At 43.1% G+C, this 19,618-nt stretch overlaps 1 long non-coding RNA gene across 1 annotated transcript; it reads right to left on the minus strand.

Moving 5' to 3' along the window:
* Positions 1–17,430: 17,430 nt before the first annotated feature.
* LOC124711138 lies at positions 17,431–19,108 on the minus strand. Its single transcript, XR_007005429.1, has 2 exons — positions 18,650–19,108; positions 17,431–17,625 (listed from the first exon to the last, which is right to left on the minus strand). It is a non-coding gene; the product is annotated as an uncharacterized LOC124711138 (long non-coding RNA).
* Between the last annotated feature and the right edge of the window lie 510 nt (positions 19,109–19,618).

The following is a 19,618-nucleotide window of genomic DNA, read 5'->3' on the forward strand; positions in this document are numbered from 1 at the left end:
ACATGTACCTGAACAAGTATGATAACTGTGCAGGAGATTATAGCCATTTCAACCTCTGCTGACCGAAAGAGACATCCAATGAACGCAGTCCGAAACCAGTGCGGCGATTGTCGTTGGAAGTGGGCATTCCTAACTCGACGGTACATGAAATGTTCCGACACAGGCTGATAAAAACACCATACTATTTGCAGGTTCTTACTCGAATGAGGATTTGGCAGAGTGTATGACCATGTGCCAACATTTGCTTGAAGCAAATGCAAATCGCAGTAAGCTCAAACAGTTCCTATTCAGCAACGCGATCACCTTTCACACTTTTGAAAGGGTTAACCGACATAACTGGATCATGTGGGCTGACGAACCATCGGTTGAGCACCTGAAATTCCGGCGAGACATTCCCACAGTTAATGTGAGGATGCAAAAATCAATCAATCTATGGTTTGTTTTTCTTCACTGAGAAAAACTCCATGAATGGGGCAATGTGACTCGGATATGCTGCGATAGTTTCTTTCTCCACAGCTTGTGCAGTATGAACCTGTGCGTAATGTTTACTTCCAACAGGACGAAGCAGCTTGCCATTATGCCTTAGACATGCGTATGTTTTTGAATTATGTGTTTGCTGCAAGATGGATTGGGGACGCAGGACTCATGATCTGGGCGGGACGTTAACCCGACCTCACATCCATGCACCACTTTGTTTGGGAATTTATTAAGGGACGTATGTTTCACCGACACCGTATCAACTCATTTGTAGAGTTTTGAGACCAAATTAGAGAAGTTGCTGCAGCTATAACGCCAGAAATGCTCCGTAATGTCATTCGTGCCACAGGTTGCAGATGGTACTTACGTTGGGATGTGAACAGTGGCTGTGTTGAATTACAATGTGAGAAACATATGCCACTAAATAATAAAAATAAAATAATTGTTTCAACAAAATCGATACTTAAGTTCTGGACACCCTGTATTTTATACTGAAGTCAGTGGGAGCTAGAAACCACACGCCCACAAATATCTAGCAAAACGACTCGTTAGCGGACCCATGTACACTGGAACGTTTTTCTTTCTGCTATCGTATGCTTCAACAGTGTACATTTTCACTGTTAATTCTTATCCTCAGCAACATTTTTTCACCAAATGGAAAGTAATTGCTACTTCTCTTCATATTTAAACATTCCTGTAACAGAGGAAAGCCTATGTAGTTACTTATTTTAACTCTTCAGAGATGCATTTTTTCTGGGAGGAAGGATACATTTTTTTATGATTTTATGTGCAAAATCTATACAAAAATATGTACCCGTTTCCAAAACATAATTTGTACACTTGGCTTCATTTTATGGACTAAAATAACTAATTACGTTCTGTATTGTAATGAAAGTAAAATGATCATTGAATAATTACCATGCAGTGTAACAATAACAAAGTCAATTCTACGGTGTAATATAGCGAACCAATCACATCCACGTATTCTGGTTGTCGCAAGCTGCTGCTGGCTGATATTTTCATAGTGATGTCCAACAGCTGATAGCATTTGCATATATGATGAAAAGGCTTAACATTCACAAATGATAGCCTCATATTTCCCTTGAGAAAGAAATACTTCTGTTGCAGCTAAGACACAGTAAAATTAATGTACACAATTGCAGCCAGAGGACCTGAAAGGGTTAAAAGAAATTCCAGTCAACTCTACGACAACTAGATTTAGATTTATATTTGAAGGTTTTATAAAGATCCCAAGGAAAGGCATCTTTTTCTGTTGGAAGTGGGGGTGGAATGGGCGCTAAATGAAGTGTCGCTCGTGGGGAAAAAACGCTCTCAAAGTGGCCCTGTTGGTCAATTTAATTTCAGGGTACGCATCAGGCCAGTAGAAAACTTTCAATCTTAATATGGTAAGTGAACAAAATTAACTTTGTTTATCAACATTTTCACAATAATATTACCATTATTAATAACGCTCAGTTAATGAGTAACTTTGTACAAGCTAGAAACATTCAAATTTGGCAATCGTTATGGGCCGTGGAGCGCCTCTATCGGACTGCAAGCAAACATGTTTGGTCGGTCAACTCGTCTGTCCGATGTCTGTCTTCACCTGTTGTCGGATCAGGCTTCCGCTTCCTCTGTAGGCACTTACACTGTAGTCTTGGTGTTTGTCTTCGTTCCGGTGTCGTCCGACGGTCACCCAACATGGGATCGGATAGAGAGAATTACCGATCCAATGTAGGTGTAGTCTGACGCAGTCTTCTCGTGGCGCAATCACAGCGCACATGTACTATTTTGCCTGTAGTGTCTTCCTGTCGGAGCAAGTCGTGTGTCAGAGGACGCTGTCCAATACGTAGACGAGTGAGAACTAACACTAACAATAATGCTGGGAAGAGGGCAGTCACAGACCATTCACTGCGCAAACTAGTCACTGTCAGGCTTCCTTTCGACGCTGTATAGTTAGTTTGTTTTCCGAAAGTACAAGAAATGAAATTAACTTTCACTGAATCGCGCTGTAAATGCTAGAAGACGAAAGAATGCAGAGTCTCTAATATCCACCCGTTCAGCTATGGCGTCTCCAGCGGTCGCGGCAAACGCGTCATCTGGTGATGGCCGTTGGCACGCTACGGGAAATCAGTACCAGATACTGCAGCTAGGTTCTCGCCACTCAACCCTTCGTTACATCGATATATGACTGCAACTGTTTCCTCGCCTTTCTGAACACGGACTTTAATTTGAAATTTGATTTGTGTCTGGCTTCGATCATCGGTACTAATTTGATCAAGTTATTTGCAATCCTTACCTTCATTTCTCTACTGAGTTTAGCGTCTAGCTCGGTTTCCCCATGATACGCTGTTCGCAGCAGTCATCTGTCTACTTTATGTCAGGCTATGACAGAAAATGGCTATCTCAACGAACATGGAAAACCTGTCTGGCTGGCGGAAGCGTCACTTAAGTATGTCATCTGTTTTCTGGGGTAACTTGTTCGCTAATCGTTTCTGCTCCTGTTCAGCTTTCCTACGACAGTTTTCGCACCACTCTGTAATCCATCTATCCTTGATTTTGTGTACAAAATCGAGCACAACAGTATTAAGCATGGTAACATACTGCGTCTGTGGTGTTTCCACAGTTTTGGCAAATCTCTGTCAATGTTGCGTAATATTATTGAGCTGTTCTTGGCCTTGCACTTCCGCGCAGTATACACGGTGGTCCATTGACAGTGACCGGGGCAAATATCTCACGAAATAAGCATCAAACGAAAAAACTACAAAGAACGAAACTCGTCTAGCTTGAATGGGGAAACCAGATGGCGCTATGGTTGGCCCGCTAGATGGCGCTGCCATAGGCCAAACGGATATCAACTGCGTTTTTTAAAAATATGAACCCCCATTTTTATTACATATTGGTGTAGTACGTAACGAAATATAAATGTTTTAGTTGGATCACTTTTTTCGCTTTGTGATAGATGGCGCTGTAATAGTCACAAACGTATAAGTACGTGGTATCACGTACCATTCCGCCAGTGCGGACGGTATTTGCTTCGTGGTACATTACCCGTGTTAAAATGGATCGTTTACCAATTGCGGAAAAGGTCGATATCGTGTTGATGTATGGCTATTGTGATCAAAATGCCCAACGGGCGTGTGCTATGTATGCTGCTCGGTATCCTGGACGACATCATCCAAGTGTCCGGACCGTTCATAGAATAGTTACGTTATTTAAGGAAACAGGAAGTGTTCAGTCACATGTGAAACGTCAACCACGACCTGCAACAAATGATGATGCCCAAGTAGGTATTTTAGGTGCTGTCGCGGCTAATCCGCACATCAGTAGCAGATAAACTGCGCGAGAATCGGGAATCTCAAAAGCGTCGGTGTTGAGAATGCTACATCAACATCGATTGCACCCGTACCACATTTCTATGCACCAGGAATTGCATGGCGACGACTTTGAGCGTCTTGTACAGTTCTGCCACTGGGCACAAGAGAAATTACGGGACATTGACAGATTTTTTGCACGCGTTCTATTTAGCGACGAAGCGTCATTCACCAACAGCGGTAACGTAAACCGGCGTAATATGCACTACTGGACAACGGAAAATCCACAATGGCTGCGACGAGTGGAACATCAGCGACCTTGGCGGGGTTAATGTATGGTGCGGCATTATGGGAGGAAGGATAATTGGCCCCCATTTTAACTATGGCAATCTAAATGGTGCAATGTATGCTAATTTCCTACGTAATGTTCTACCGATGTTACTACAAGATGTTTCACTGCATGACAGAATGGCGATGTACTTCCAACATGATGAATGTCTGGCACATAGCTCGCGTGCAGTTGAAGCGGTATTTAATATCATATTTCGTGACATGTGGATTGGTCGTCGACCATACCATGGCCCGCACGTTCACCGGATCTGACGTCCCCGGATTTCTTTCTGTGGGGAAAGGTGAAGGATATTTGCTATCGTGATTCACCGACAACGCCTGACAACATGCGTCAGCGCATTGTGAATGCATGTGCGAACATTACGGAAGGCGAACTACTCGCTGTTGAGAGGAATGTCGTTACACGTATTGCCAAATGCATTGAGGTTGACGGACATCATTTTGAGCATTTATTACATTAATGTGGTATTTACAGGTAATCACGCTGTAACAGCACGCGTTCTCAGAAATGATAAGTTCACAAAGGTACGTGTCTCACATTGGAACAACCGAAATAAAATGTTCAAACGTACCTACGTTCTGTATTTTAATTTAGAAAAACCTACCTGTTACCAACTGTTCGTCTAAAATTGTGAGCCATATGTTTGTGACTATTACAGCGCCATGTATCACAAAGCGAAAAAAGTGGTCCAACTAAAACATTTATATTTCTTTACGTATTACACGAATATGTAATAAAAATGGGGGTTCCTATTTTTTTTAAAAATGCAGTTGATATCCGTTTGATCTATGGCATCGCCATCTAGCGGGCCAACCATATCGCCATCTGGTTTCCCCATTCAAGCTAGACAAGTTTCGTTCTTTGTTGTTTTTTCGTTTGACGCTTATTTCTTGAGATATTTGGCCCGGTCACGATCAATGGACCACCCTGTATCGTAGAATGTAGCAGCCAGAAGGCTAAACTTCAGAGCGCGCCCAGCAGCCGAGGCCGCTCCTACTTCTATCTGTATCTCTGCCTCCACTTCCACTAGCGTGCCCCACGTGAGCGTTGGCCGCCATGCCAGCTGGCACGGCCCACCAGTCGCCGTGAGCCGGCAATCTGTTGCTTTGCCTCGCTCGAGCCAGGTGACGCCGCAGCGGGCAGCGGCGACCTACGCCAAATTGCCCGCTCTACAGATAATGAGGACGGCGTATCTCGCGGGGTGTTTACCGCCTCACGGATCAGCGGCCTTGCTGAACGCTTATTAAACCGGACACTGCGCTCTCACGTGAGCGTCTGCTTCCGATTCGCAACTCGTTTGTTTTGCTGGTGAAGTTTTAAACAGTTTTGAACGATTACTGGTGTGCTTCCGGGTTTTATGTTTAGCTTTTTTTCCATTTTATGCGCAATATTTTGACAAGTTTTGCTGCTATGTGTACATCTACATGTACAGGCTGCTCAAAAAGTCAGTATAAATTTGAAAACTTAATAAACGACGGAATAATGTAGATAGAGACACACATGTTTGTGGTTTTATTAGAACCAAAAAAAAAAACAAAGTTCACAAAATGTCCGAAAGATGGCGGTGGACAGCAAAACGTCAGTGACTGCGCGTGACAATCGTGTACAAAAACAGCTGTAATAAGAGAGAGAATCACATGCGCCAGTAGTCGCAGCATGTTGGCGTTACCTGAAAAGGCGCTTTTAGTGAAGCTGTATTATCAGAATGGGGAATGTGCTAGTTCAGCGTTATGATCCTATCGCCATAGGAAGGGGATTCGAACGGGTAAAGGTCTGCTGACAAATGCACGGGTTGTTTAGACGATACACCCATTTCGTCTATGCACGAAATGGAGACGGTAGCGGGTTCGTCTATGCACGGGGAAATCGGCGCACCGGCATTCCATACACTACCGTTTGGTTGGCACTTACGCATACCCTCCGATGCTATCCGTACAAAATCCATCGGCATCATGAACTGATACCTGGCGGTTTAGTGAAGCGGAGTTCATTTGCGGTGTGGGCGTTTCAGAAGATGTCGGAATATGACGATTGGTTGAATAGCGAGTTGTGGACCGACGAAGCTCATTTCACGCTGCGAAGGTCTGTCCACGCCCACAACTGCAGAATTTGGGCTACCGAAAATCCTAGAACTGTCGTGGAAACTCCATTGCACGACGAGAAAGTCACGGTATGGGTTGGATTTACCGTGTCTACCATTATCGGGCTTTTTTTCTTCGAGGAAATGCATGATTCTGGTTTTGTAACTGCTACCGTGACGGGCGAGAGGTACGCCGATATGTTACAGAATCGCATCATCCCCAGCCTGGGTCATAAACACCTGCTGCAACCTACGATGTTTATGCAGGATGGCGCTCCACCCCATATTGCTAGACGCGTGAAAGATCTCCTGCGTGCGTCGTCTGGTGATGATCGAGTGCTCAGCCGCCACTTTCGTCATCTTTGGCCTCCCAAGTCCCCAGACCTCAGTCCGTGTGATTATTGGCTTTGGGGTTACCTGAAGTCGCGAGTGTATCGTGATCGACCGACATCCCTAGGGATGCTGAAAGACAACATCCGACGCCAATGCCTCACCATAACTCCGGACATGCTTTACAGTCCTACAGCTATTGTTGAGGAATGATGGTGGACATATTGAGCATTTCCTGCAAAGTGCATCATCTTTGCTGTCTTACTTTGTTATGCTCATTATTGCTATTCCGATCAGATGAAGCGCCATCTGTCGGACATTTTTTGAACTTTTGTTCTAATAAAACCCCATGTCATTCCAAGCATGTGTGTCAATTTGTAGCTCTCTATCTACATTATTCCGTGATTTATTCAGTTTTCAAATTTATACCGACTTTTTGATCACCTGGTACATTATACTGTGCAAGCCACGTAATGGTATGTGGCGGAGCATTCGCTGCCTGGGCTCCAACTGGACAGGCAAAACTCGCAGCACCTGAGAAGGACTGCCTTGTGCATCAGCGAAATATGGCTCATAAAATGCAAACAATAACTCGGTGGAACACCCGGAAGCACACCGTTAATCAACGCGTCGGCAAAACATGCGAGTTCAAATTTAGTACAAACCACTCACCACAAGTCAGGTTAGATGACATACTGCAATTGATAATGTCAGATTTAGGGCTCTCGACAGCAAGGACCTTTTTTATCTTCGCATTGACCAAATAAGACCATGTAACATTTCCAATCCTTTCTTTTTTGTTCCCTATTTTCCCATTACTCCATTCCTTCCATTCCCCAACTCCCCCAATGTTGTCTTTTTCTGTCCATGTCGTTCTCAGATTTCTTATTTCTTCTGACTTGAAAGCCTTCTACATTCAGTATTTTTTTCTTAAAAAGGTCGCTTTCTGTTACCTCCGACTCTCTCATCTTCCTTTTTAGTTCTTTTTCTTATTTCCGTAATCCGTGCTACTGTCGACTTCTTTTCCCAGAAATACTGGAATATTTGTTTCGTTGACCTGTTCTCATTCATTCGACAGACGTTTCCACAGAAGATTAATCTTCTCTTTGCCTTTACCTCTCATATACTCCCCATATTTTCGTAGACCTCTTCGCCAAGTCTCTGTAATTTGTATTGAAACCATTATTTTTTTAACAACCCCTCTTTCAAGGACCTCTGTTCTGTGCGTTCACCGTTAAGCATTCACATGCATAAGTATAAACATTCTGGAATTAACACTGTGGTACAGTGTTTTAGTTTCGTTTTCTATACCTGCTTTTCTTATTGTAGATACAAGGGATAGCTTTCAATAAGTCATCAAACACATTTTTGTCGGCCAATTTCTGTTGAAAAAACGCGGAATTTGTTGTAGGACATCCTGGAATAGTCCATCTTCGGTCCTTATAGTGTCATCAAGTTCCAATGGGTGGCGGCGCTATACCTAGTCTTGAAAATGGAGTCTATAACGGTGATCGTTCAAACCAGAGACAAGTTATTGACTTTCTTTTGCCGGAAAACCGGAGCATAAGCGCTTGCAGTGTGTGTACGGAGACCTGGCAGTGAACTGAAACTGGCGCTAAAACATCTGTCACTAGTTTGATAGCCGGCCATGCTGGCCGAGCGGTTCTAGGCGCTTCATTCCAGAACCGCGCGATTGCTACGGTCGCAGGATCGAGTCCTGCCTCGGGCATGGATGTGTGCAATGTCCTTAGATTAGTTAAGTTTAAGAAGTTCTATGTTCTAGGGGACTGATGACTCAGATATTAAATCCCATAGTGCTCAGAGCCAGTTGAAACAAGTAGTTTGCTAAGGCCAAAAATATCCACCAACGACGTCTTCACAGATATGGCTTCTCTGACTGCACAGGAAGTATGGTCATCTTCAAACACAAAGTTCTTATTTTTCGTAACTTACTTGGAGGATGTTACTGATGAGAAAGTAGTTTCACCAGTAACAATGTTATTCACATACCAAGATGCGCCACTTGCGGATTTCCTGAGGATATTCTTGGAACAAGAGACTTAGTAGCGCTTCTGTTGCAATAAATACAGTTTCTGGAAACACCACGGGGAACTCAGCTCGATTTTTTTTGTTTTTTTTTTTTTTGTTTAAGACTGCCAGAGTATAGACAATGGAGCCTTACTTTACCAAATGAGATGGCCAAGAACCCGAAAAAATCTTGGCCCTATTTAAAATCGCTAAGCAGGTCTAAGGTTTCCATTCAGCCACTCATTGACCAATCGTATGGCAGTAGAATGGATATGAATAGTAACCTTCCTCTACACGCCACAACAACGAATTATATCTCAAAACTGCTGTCGTTAACTGTACATTTACTTTATGTTCATCCGGAATCTCTTCCGCGACTGGATGGAAAAAACACGTGGGCCGGAATTGGCCCACAGGCCGCCCACACGTGGTCTAGGGCCTTCAGCGAGGTGTACCAACGGTGGGGGCGGGCGGTGGGTGCAGAGTGTGTGAAAAGAGAGAGACAGAGAGCGAGAGAGAAAATAACTGTGCGATCCGTCACGAGTTGCTTCAGTCAGTACGTCAGCATCGTGTAATTGTCCAAAAACCTACTGAGAGGCGCTACAGGGAAGATATGCGCCAGGGAAAGTTTTACTCTCAAAATTAAGGGAGCGTACATTAAAAGAGCTATCGAGGAACATGCAGCTACGTACTAATCAAGATGATAAGACTAAACTTCAGTATTAATGCATTCAGTGGGAAAGTTGGCAACGATGAGGAAGGGTTGCGCTAGTGGCTCTTCCTGATAATCTACGGCCTAGATTACGATTATCGCAGATGTGGCGCTTCTAGAGAAAAATATATGACCTAAATCAGATTAATTTAGGTTGAAACATCGTAAAAACTTTTATTTGCAGCAGGATGCCTTTATATATGGCGAAAGTTTTGTAGGAACCGAACGATTTCCGAAGTTTGTAAGCCCACTGTTTTAACTGCTGCGAGTAAAATGAACAGCAATGACTGTTACAATCATCATTATTTCACACGTTTGTCGCCTCTTTCGGAATTTTTCAAAATTGGAAAACTGGTGGTTAGGTTGTGACCAAAGACCTTAAATTTCTTTGCGCATTCCGCTCTATATCTTATCTTATATATTTCTTGGTGGACCTGTTAATTTTCCCACAAAGAATGTCACGAAGACGCTTATCTGTCATTGATTTCGCCATCTTACGTAATCAGTCTAGGTCTCTCATTGCCAACTGCTATCCCGTATTCCGCGATTTTTCTGAAAATAAATTCAGCACACAAGTGCTACGCTTTGTAGTAGCAGATACACTCGTCTGCATATCAGTATCATAGATATAAATGTAATAGATACCTTCTGTCTTAATGGCTTCCCGACGTCTGCTCAAGTTTTACCAGATGGTAAACTTTTATATTGCTCTGGAAAAGTTAATGACGAGGTGATGAAGTAACATATATTTAGTAATAGGGCGAAAATAAATGGAAGTGCGGGACCATTTTTCCAGAGGTCTCCCTGTTGTGCATAGGGAGCTGCATTTCACAAGGTGTTAGGTCAGCGTTACTATAGCGCCAAATGGCAATATAAGGCAGTTGAATGAACGGTGTGTGTGTGTGTGTGTGTGTGTGTGTGTGTGTGTGTGTTTGTGTGTGGTCAATCGCCTAACAGTTACGGTGCGCTGTAATGGTGTTCTTCGCTACAACACGGCCTGGATAACTTTGCAAGGAGAAGAATCGTCGGTTCGGGATACTGGAAGAAGGTCGTGTGTAGCCCAACAGTCTGATAGTGCTGATAGCATTGTTTACCTGCATGCGAAGTGTCCCGAATGACAGACACTGGTGCCCGAAGGATAGGAGGTGGTTGAAATGGCTCTGAGCACTATGGGACTTAACATCTGAGGTCACCAGTCCCCTAGAACTTAGAACTACTTAAACCTAACTAACCTAAGAACATCACACATATCCTTTCCCGAGGCAAGATTCGAACCTACGACCGTGGCGGTCGCCCGGTTCCGGATTGAAGTGACTAGAAGTGCTCGGCCACAGCGGCCGGCCGATAGGAGGTGGTCGACAGCGGCCAACTGCAGCAGCAGGTGACCGCTACATTGTGCAACAGGCAAGAAGGGAACCACGTCAACCAGTGGATGCAGTTGCGACCACAATAAATTAACAGGACTGCAGGACACGCTATGTCACACTCCACCATGGCACAGTGACTGCATGGGGGTGGTCTCATGCTGGGTTCCGTTGAACCCGCCCATCATCCGCATTGCCATTATCTCAAGAGCATAGCGACTGGACCAATGTCGAGTAGGATCGCGTGCTGCTCTCGGATGAGAAGAGATTCAGTCTGAGAAGTGGTCCTAGACGTACCTCATATGGCGAGAGGTGATAACAGGATATCAGCCAGAAACATTGTCGAACATGATCGTTTTTGTGGTCTGGGCGTTATGGTGTGGGCAGGCATGATGTTGCATGGGCATACTAACCTCCAAATCTTTGAACACGGTACATCCACCGGTCATTGACACTGTAGTCCTTCTCCTTGAGCATCTTTCGAGGGGTGCATTCGGCCCTAACTTTCTTTTTATGGACGACAACGCGCCACCGCACCGAACAGCGCTGATGGTGGAGCTCTTGGGAGAAAAGGATATTCTGCGAATGGACTGGGTTGCCCGCCCCCCCCGACTTAAATCCCATCGAGCACGTGCGGGTCGCATTGCGGAGACGTATTACAGTACGTCCATCAGAACCAAAGACATTCAATAATTGTCAACCGCGCTGGTGAAGAAGTCCTCACCGACCCTGTGGCTAGCATGGAAGCACGTTGAGGAGCATCCATTTCCGTCCGTAGTGATCACACATCCTATTTCTGTTTCATAACCTCGGAGGCACCATCATAAATCGCGGTAACTTCAGTGTAATTACTGTCATTGAATGAAGGTATCGTTTCTGTTCCTTGCATTACGTGTTTCTTTAAGTTACCTTCTGTACTTTTCTACAGCAGTTCTTTCTATGTAAGGACCAAGTTCCATCGAGTGCTACTACCTGGCAGTGACACGTTATGCAAAATTTACTTAATGTTTGCGCACCAGAGTGCGTGGCAGTAGACATACACATTACACGCGAATGGAACAGGAAAGCACCAGAACGATGATTGTATTGTATTGTAACCGGGGACCTAGAAACGACGGAGGGGCTCCGTCCCCGCCGCAGCCGCAGTGGTCCACAACCCCACGACGACTACCGCAGACCACTTCACCCCTCCGCCACCCCACACCGAACCCAAGGTTATTGTGCGGTTCGGCCCCCGGTGGACCCCCCATAGAACGTCTCACACCACTACGGTCGCAGGTTCGAAAACTGCCTCGGGCATGGATGTGTGTGATGTCCTGAGGTTAGTTAGGTTTAAGTAGTTCTAAGTTCTATGGGACTGATGACCTCAGAAGTTAAGTCCTATTGTGCTCAGAGCCATTTGAACCATATGAACCTCCCTCGAGCATGGGTGTGTGTGTTGTCATAGTGTAAGTTACTTTAAGTTAGATTAAGTAGTCTGTAGGCTTAGGGACCGATGACCTCAGCAGTTTGGTCCCATAAGACCTTATCACAAATTTCCAAATTTTTCCCAGTTGTGCTTCATTACCACGTGACAATAAACACTAACTTTTCGATAAACGTCTGTAAGTTAATTTGATGCATGATGAATTTTTGTTCACTCAGTTGTTTACAACAGTTCGGAGATAATAGTTCGACCTCTGAGGCGGCGGGTAACACAATTCACAAGACTTCCCACAAACGGGACGTCATTTTGATGTCGCGCAATATCGACGACTGCAGGAACTGCTATCGACACATTAGCGTTCAATACGAGCCTCCCGCACGTCGTTCTCGGTATAACTTACAATTATTGTTATAATTAAACGTCGCATAATGATTTATCGGCTGTTACTGCTTTCACTGTGCGGCTGGTCCCGGAGGAGGTTCGAGTCCTCCCTCGGGCATGGGTGTGTGTGTGTGTATCCTTAGGATAATTTAGGTTAAGTAGTGTGTAAGCTTACGGACTGATGACCTTAGCAGTTAAGTCCCATAAGATTTCACACACATTTTAAATTTTTACTGCTTTCATATTAGAGTGCTGTCTCAGGAGTGAACTGTTATCGTGAATAATTTGCAAATTAAGCATGATACACGCTTTTATCATAACTTGCAGTATGCCGTTTCAAGGCAACGGCACATTGAAAACATACCACAAACGCGTCACCATTATTTATTTACTTTATTTCCGAATATGTCCGCCTCGGTAGTTACGGGGTCAGCGCGACAGATTGCTAATTGAAAGGCCAAGGTTCGGTTACCGGCCGTGTCTGAGATTTTCTCCGCTAGCGGTCTGGATGTAACGTTGCCTTACATTTGTATCGGCATTACTGCCACGAAAATTGTCTCAAGCATATTATCGTATCTTCTTTCCACTACTGAGATGGCTGTATGGGCACGAACCGAAAAGGGGGGGGGGGGGGGGAGGTTGGGGAATCCGAATATGTGGCGATTTCCGAGCGCGTGGTTAGGCAGGAACCTAAGAGAACAGCTTTAAATTGTTGCGACAAACGAACAGCAATAATATTCATATTCTTCCTTTTCACAAATAGTTGGATCTTTATTTCCGAATATGTGGCCATTTCCAAGTGTGTGGTTAGGGAGGAACCTAAGAGGGCTGCTTAAATTTATTTGAATGAAACGAGGAGCGACAACATTCATATTCTTCCTTGTCACAAAGTCGATAACAATCCCTGCAGTCGTTTGCAGAAAGTCCGCCGAAGTGAGTGTTACCTGAGGTGGCGGGATACCGTCAGTGTCTGAATCAAACACCGAGGATGATGCGGCGATGATGTCAACTCTCACTGAGGTAAGTTTCTCTCTGACTCAACATCTTTAAAGGAGCACGTGACAATACCATTCACTTACGGAATACCCAGAAACAACTGATGGATTCACAATTCCAACAGTGCATAGATGTTAAAACCTCCGAACGTTTATCTGGCGACACCCATTCGTAGCATCAATAACGTTTTGGAATGTCACATCTCTTTATATGTCACAATTTGCTGCTGATGTTAATTTGCAATACGATGAGGTCTATTACTTCAGTCTGACTACAGACAAAAGTTCCTCTTGAAAAATTTAACGATAACTATTGTCTCTTTCTTTACTCATTCAAAAGCATACTTACTTAAGACAAGTTTCTACAAAGAAATAAACGTAATTTCTTCAGATTCCCGTCAACAAATAATGAGCTAGGTGGCGTAGTGATCAAGACAAAGCACTTGTATTCGGAATGATCGAGGTTCAAATTCTCAACCGAGCACTCAGATTTAAATTTACCGACGGGCGTCGGCTGGGGACACCAATCTTTTCAAATCAGTAAGTCAGTACGTGAACGGTCGCAGTGCAACAGATCTCGAAGGCCGAACATACGGACTTCAGGCGACGGACGGTGGAATTAAATTCAATCTGTTTTCTTCGCTCATATGGTGCAACGTTCCCACACGCAAAACATGAGTTGCGAGAAGTTTCCAAGTTTAGTGCAAGAAAGAAGGAGTTTGCAGCATGTTGAGGATGAGATATAACAGAGACATGTCTCGGAATCTATAATCTGAAATCACTGCTTTATTGGCAGCAAGTTCCGAACAACTTAAAAACTGAATGATAATTGATTGAACATTATCATCAATTACATTACGCATGTTCTGTGGTTATCTAGCCGTCTTAGCCTCGTGTCAACACTTAATACAGTGTGTCATCTGCAACGTAGGCAAAATTATAGAATGTAACCTCAAGTGAGAAAGGCGGTGTATGTCAATTTTGATGCATAAAATGGATCTTTTTTGGATAGTGGTATTTGGGCATTAGACGTCTCCGAATTACTGTTGCTGCTTGCTGGTGTTTTTATGCCAGCAAGGTGATGCAAACGTAGTGTATATGTTTCCAATTTTCAGTGCTTCAGGTGTACGGAGTATCCTATTTTAAAATTTATATTTTTCAAGCATACGCTGAATGACAGTCACTAAAGGTTAAGTGACACGTCTGTGTTGCTGCCTTTATTTGAAGTTGTGCAGAGTGTTTGTAATTTTCCTTTTCAATGTCACAAAGACTCAGCTAGAGTACGTAATAGAAATTTACCTCTTCATCTCATATATTCGTAAAATCTGTCTGATCATTCCAATAACCGAGGAAGGAGTGTAGGCTACAGTACTCGCCACGTTCGAGACAGATATAGGTCATTCGCATGCAATGCGGCAATCGCTCACTGCACAGAGGCGTCATGATATCCGTCCCGGCTACGAAGGTTCAAATACATTATAACCTCCTTGATTTCGCCAAAAATTGGTGAAGATCGGGCGCACTACGACTTAGCTGTCGGCCGAACTTATAGTGCGACCTCTGGCAATCGTTGACGCTGCCGCTGTGAACGTAGGCAGATGACAGAAAATTCTATTTGAAACTAAAGACAGATTCTTTTCATATCTATTTCCTACGCGAACATTTTGTTCCCTCTCTATGGCCCCGTCGTCAACGTCTTAATCAGCACTAAATGTAATTGGACCTAAGATCCAGATAACTGCTACCCAGTTGCGTATTAACTATCTTGTCAATCTAAATGTCAATCAAATTACCGCAACCTTCATTTTACGCGATTTTCGTTCCGTATTTATTTAGTTTACCGTCACAGTTGCAACGGTGACTTGGTTCGAACGCTTGCGATCATTTTCAAACCATTGTTTGCATCTCTTATATTTAGTTTTAAATAATTCCAATGAAACATTAGAAAGACTTATTCATACATCAGGTCAACACAAAAAATGTTCCGTTATTCTGAAACGAACATTCTAGAACGGGTGAAAGTACATACGAGGGCGTGCTGAAAAGTAATGCCTCCGTATAGTTTATGTGAAAACTCATAGCTTTCTATGTAATACAAATATTATTAATATTCTACACCTTTATTTTTCATGTCTGCGTATTTATTTCTGAACGTAGTCATCCCGGCGTCGAACACATTTGTCCCAGTGACAGACCAGTTTATTGGTACCGTCGCTGAGGAATGTTGACAAGCCCACAACCTCAAGTATTGTTGCACCGTTTCATCGCTATCAAAGTGAAGTCCTCGAAGATGTTCTTTTAAGTTTTGCAAACATGAAAACCGAGTGGCGCAGAGTCGGGATTGTCAAGATGATCGATGACAGTGAAGCCAAGGCGTTGGCTTGTTGCAGATGTCGCAGGGCTCTGTGTAGTCTGGCATTGTTATGCAGAAGGAGATGGTGCTCTAAGTGCGGACGAACTCTTAGAATTCGAAATTCGATTACAGCACGCCGTTTCTCATTCACCGACATAGCTATGTTACACACCGCCATGTTACACGTTACTATTGGAGCCCTATAGCGGCAGAGGGCTTCAAGTATGCAAACATGAAGAAAAAAGACGTAGAATGTTAACATTTGTTTTATTTAAAAAGCTTTAAGAGGCTTCAAATAAATTCGGAAGCTTTACTTTTCAGTACGCCCTCGTACATCAATTAATACATTCTGTGCCATAAGGATCTGAACTACGTAGCCATGATACTTTATCAATGAAGACTGCAGGCAAATTGCTCTCAGTTTGACAATAACTGGAGTATAGTCATCATGTTCTGCTGTTTTATACTAATAACTATAAATCGTTGGAATCATTCGAAAGTAAACTTACTTCACGTGTCTAAAATGACCTATAAAAGTATATCGGAATTTAAATTTGTGTGTTAACTATATAGGTAAGTAGGGTACTTACATCACCCAGATTTACGAATTTGACGTATATTATACCACAATATGGATCGAAAATCACCAATAAGCCAATAAGAAATGCCTGGTTGAAATTTTTCTCATTGAAAAACATTACACTCTCAGAACAAAATTTGACTGCTTCATTAGGTGGCCTATAATAGAAACTTGCATCGCATTCATCCGGATACAAAAAGAGCGCATTGTCGTTAACATTAGAGAATGGCAAGGAAAAGCACTCACAGCTTTCATTAAGCAAATATCTTGTCATATCCTGGGACGCTTTAGATGACAGAAATCCAAGTAGCATCAGAAATGCAAGTCTCGCTTTTGCCTTCATAACTCTAGACTATTTCTGATTAAATCTTTCGAAACAAATCAGGCTGATAATAGGTACAGAACATGTGAGTCTGTTTCAGCTCTCGAGAGGAAACGAAGTCGCTGATAAAGGCACGGGAAGGGAGGGGGGGGGGGGGGGGGGAAGAGAAACAGGATGACTGTAATTCCAACTTAGACTCAGCAGCAAACGGAAGCGGAAATAAACTAGTATTTTCCGGTGCGCGATTTCAGAGATTCAGTGAGCGCCAGAATGGAAACGCACTTCATTCGACCGTTTCCTAAAGATCTGACGCAGCGTGTACAAAGAAAATTCCTGCACTTTTGACAAATGATGATAGACAGTAGTCCAGTGCTAACTACAGACGAAGCAAATTAGACGACTGAAGTGAAACAAACCAGCACAGGAGAGGAAATTTCACGTACTTACCACTGGTTGTACAGCAATGCATCTTGCCAAATTTGTTGCGCTGAAATAAACTTTTTACTAATTTGAAATCATTAGCAGAACACAGCAGTTTAGCAATTATGTTTCATGTAATCGTTATACGACAGGGAAAGTATCGGCTTTCAGTTATTTCTGGAAAAAAATTTCAAGTGAGCTCAGTTTGTATGAAAATAGGACACGAAAAAATGAAAAACAAAACTAAGGATGAAATACGATAATTTACAAATGAGAAAAGTGAATAATTAAAGGACTTTCAGTTAGAATCAAAATTTATTCTCCGTTAAGTTGTTGTTCCAGACTTTTGTTCGTCCCTCATGGGACAGATAGACTTCTTTTCGTTTCAGATGTCGTTATCTAACTCCAATTTTCGCTTCTGAGGAGCGCCAGTCGGATAAACTTCCGCCAGTAGTCTATTGACCATATGAATCTTCGAGTTTTGTCATTCTCTGGAACAATGTAAACTGGGTTTACTCAACATGAAACAGATCTGATGCTCATATCCACCTAGCGTCAACAGAAAATTCATAATTTAAGTTACCTATATTTAATTAGTTCTTTAAGCGAGTTAATTTTCGGTCTCTGTGATTTAGGTTGTATGAAAACATCCTGATGTGATTCAAGGCTGACAACACTACTGAAAAAATGAAACTATGAAAACTACTTCTCAGTCTTCTGAGTCTTACATAACTCTCCCGTTGGTTTAGTCACAGAGCATGTAGGACAGACAATTAATCAATCAGGCATTACTTGCTTCCAGTTAATGGAAATTTAAAAGGCGTAAATTTAGACGACACTACGGATTACTTACTTTATTTTCAACTGTTAGCAAAATTTACTTTCCATCAAAGTCTGTCGTGGCATGGAGTATTCTAGAAACAACAGGAGAACTGTTCTACTTACGATCCTGTTTCGCAGGCTGAAATGTAGCAAAGAGAAACGAGAGCTCAGACAACAAGATGTAAATTCCGCACCTCCTCCAGAAGAAATCAAAATTTTTGTTTTGCTTTTGAAGGCTCCCTCAGAATTGTCACACACACACACACACACACACACACACACACACACACACACATACACGCACCTATTTACAGTTTTAGTTATGTGAAGTGCAGCAAGCAGAAATAACATCAATCTGAAATGAAAAATTTGTTGCTTTCACTACATGCATTATTTCACTACAACACGATTTTTCTGCATGTGTCATCTGATGTTAGCCAGTAAAAATCAAGTGAGAGCCCTTTTAACACTGTATTTAAAATGCTCCCATGGCTGCTGAATGCCATGACTGAGATAAACCGTACTGATACAATATTACTGCACTGTTCATGCCGGTATCTTTAAAATCAAAGCTTCTTGGTAACCACTCCTTTGTTGGGTCATTAGTGCACAAAATAAGATGTGAACATTCAGTCATGGAAGTTTAATAATCAGTTAGAGACACCTCTTATCAGTAAAAAGTTGATTACTTACCAGAATTCTCCCCGTTGTAGTCTGACCAGAAATCAGCTCCCCAGCCCAGTCTTTCGCTTCTGTCATAAAAGTCCCTTCGAACTCCTGCTTGCCCTGTCGGGCGGCTTTCTGTTCTTTCTGTTTCGGGTCATTTGGAGAAAATTCTGGTTCTTTGCGGCAACACAAGAACGCGAAGGCTCTCCACAACAATACTACCAGCAGTCCTGCTAAGAATGTGAAGATACTGGACAACAAAAAACACCACCACTTTCGAACCTTGAGGCAATCTTCTTCCTGCGGAGATATCGCGGTCGTTGTTTCGCAACACGACATTCCGAATAGTTCGTCGGGTTACCTAGGTTGACCGACAAACTTCATGGGGTTCGTGGCATTCACCTCGGTACGTACACATGAATAATATAACGGTATGCGAGGATCCCCATCAGAAGACCTGCTTGCAGCTCGAGCGCAGACGACGAAATGCCGCTGGGCTCTGAGAGGCGTGGATCAATACACCAGCCAGCCAATCGCCGCCGCGCGGGCCGTCCGGCGTATTTTCGGTGCGAACAAGGGCTGCCAACGTTCAAGACAAACAAATCGATTGTCCCGTATCTGTGGTACCGCCTTTACACTGACTGCTTTTCAAACTGTTACCCTAGGATAACGTAAGTACTCTGAAATTTTACTGTTAATTTGCTCTGCCTGTCAGCACGAATAAACGGCAAGTGCAGAAACGTAGAGAACTCATATCACGTTGGTAGCTATGACGAGCAACTGAAGTACGCGAGCCACAAACTAACAAAAACGACAATAAACTTTTCTAGACTTCTCACGTTAACTGTGAACATGAATAAGTTCTGAATAAAACGAACACAAACATCATTAGCATAAAACTTGTCTACGAAGCATTACACGAAAGGCATAACAATCAATCTGGACAAACCCTTCTTATGACGCATTCACGAAAAGAACGAAACATGCTGACACTAT

Source organism: Schistocerca piceifrons, chromosome 1, assembly GCF_021461385.2.
Source record: "Schistocerca piceifrons isolate TAMUIC-IGC-003096 chromosome 1, iqSchPice1.1, whole genome shotgun sequence".
In the NCBI taxonomy this organism is placed as follows: Eukaryota; Metazoa; Arthropoda; class Insecta; order Orthoptera; family Acrididae; genus Schistocerca; species Schistocerca piceifrons.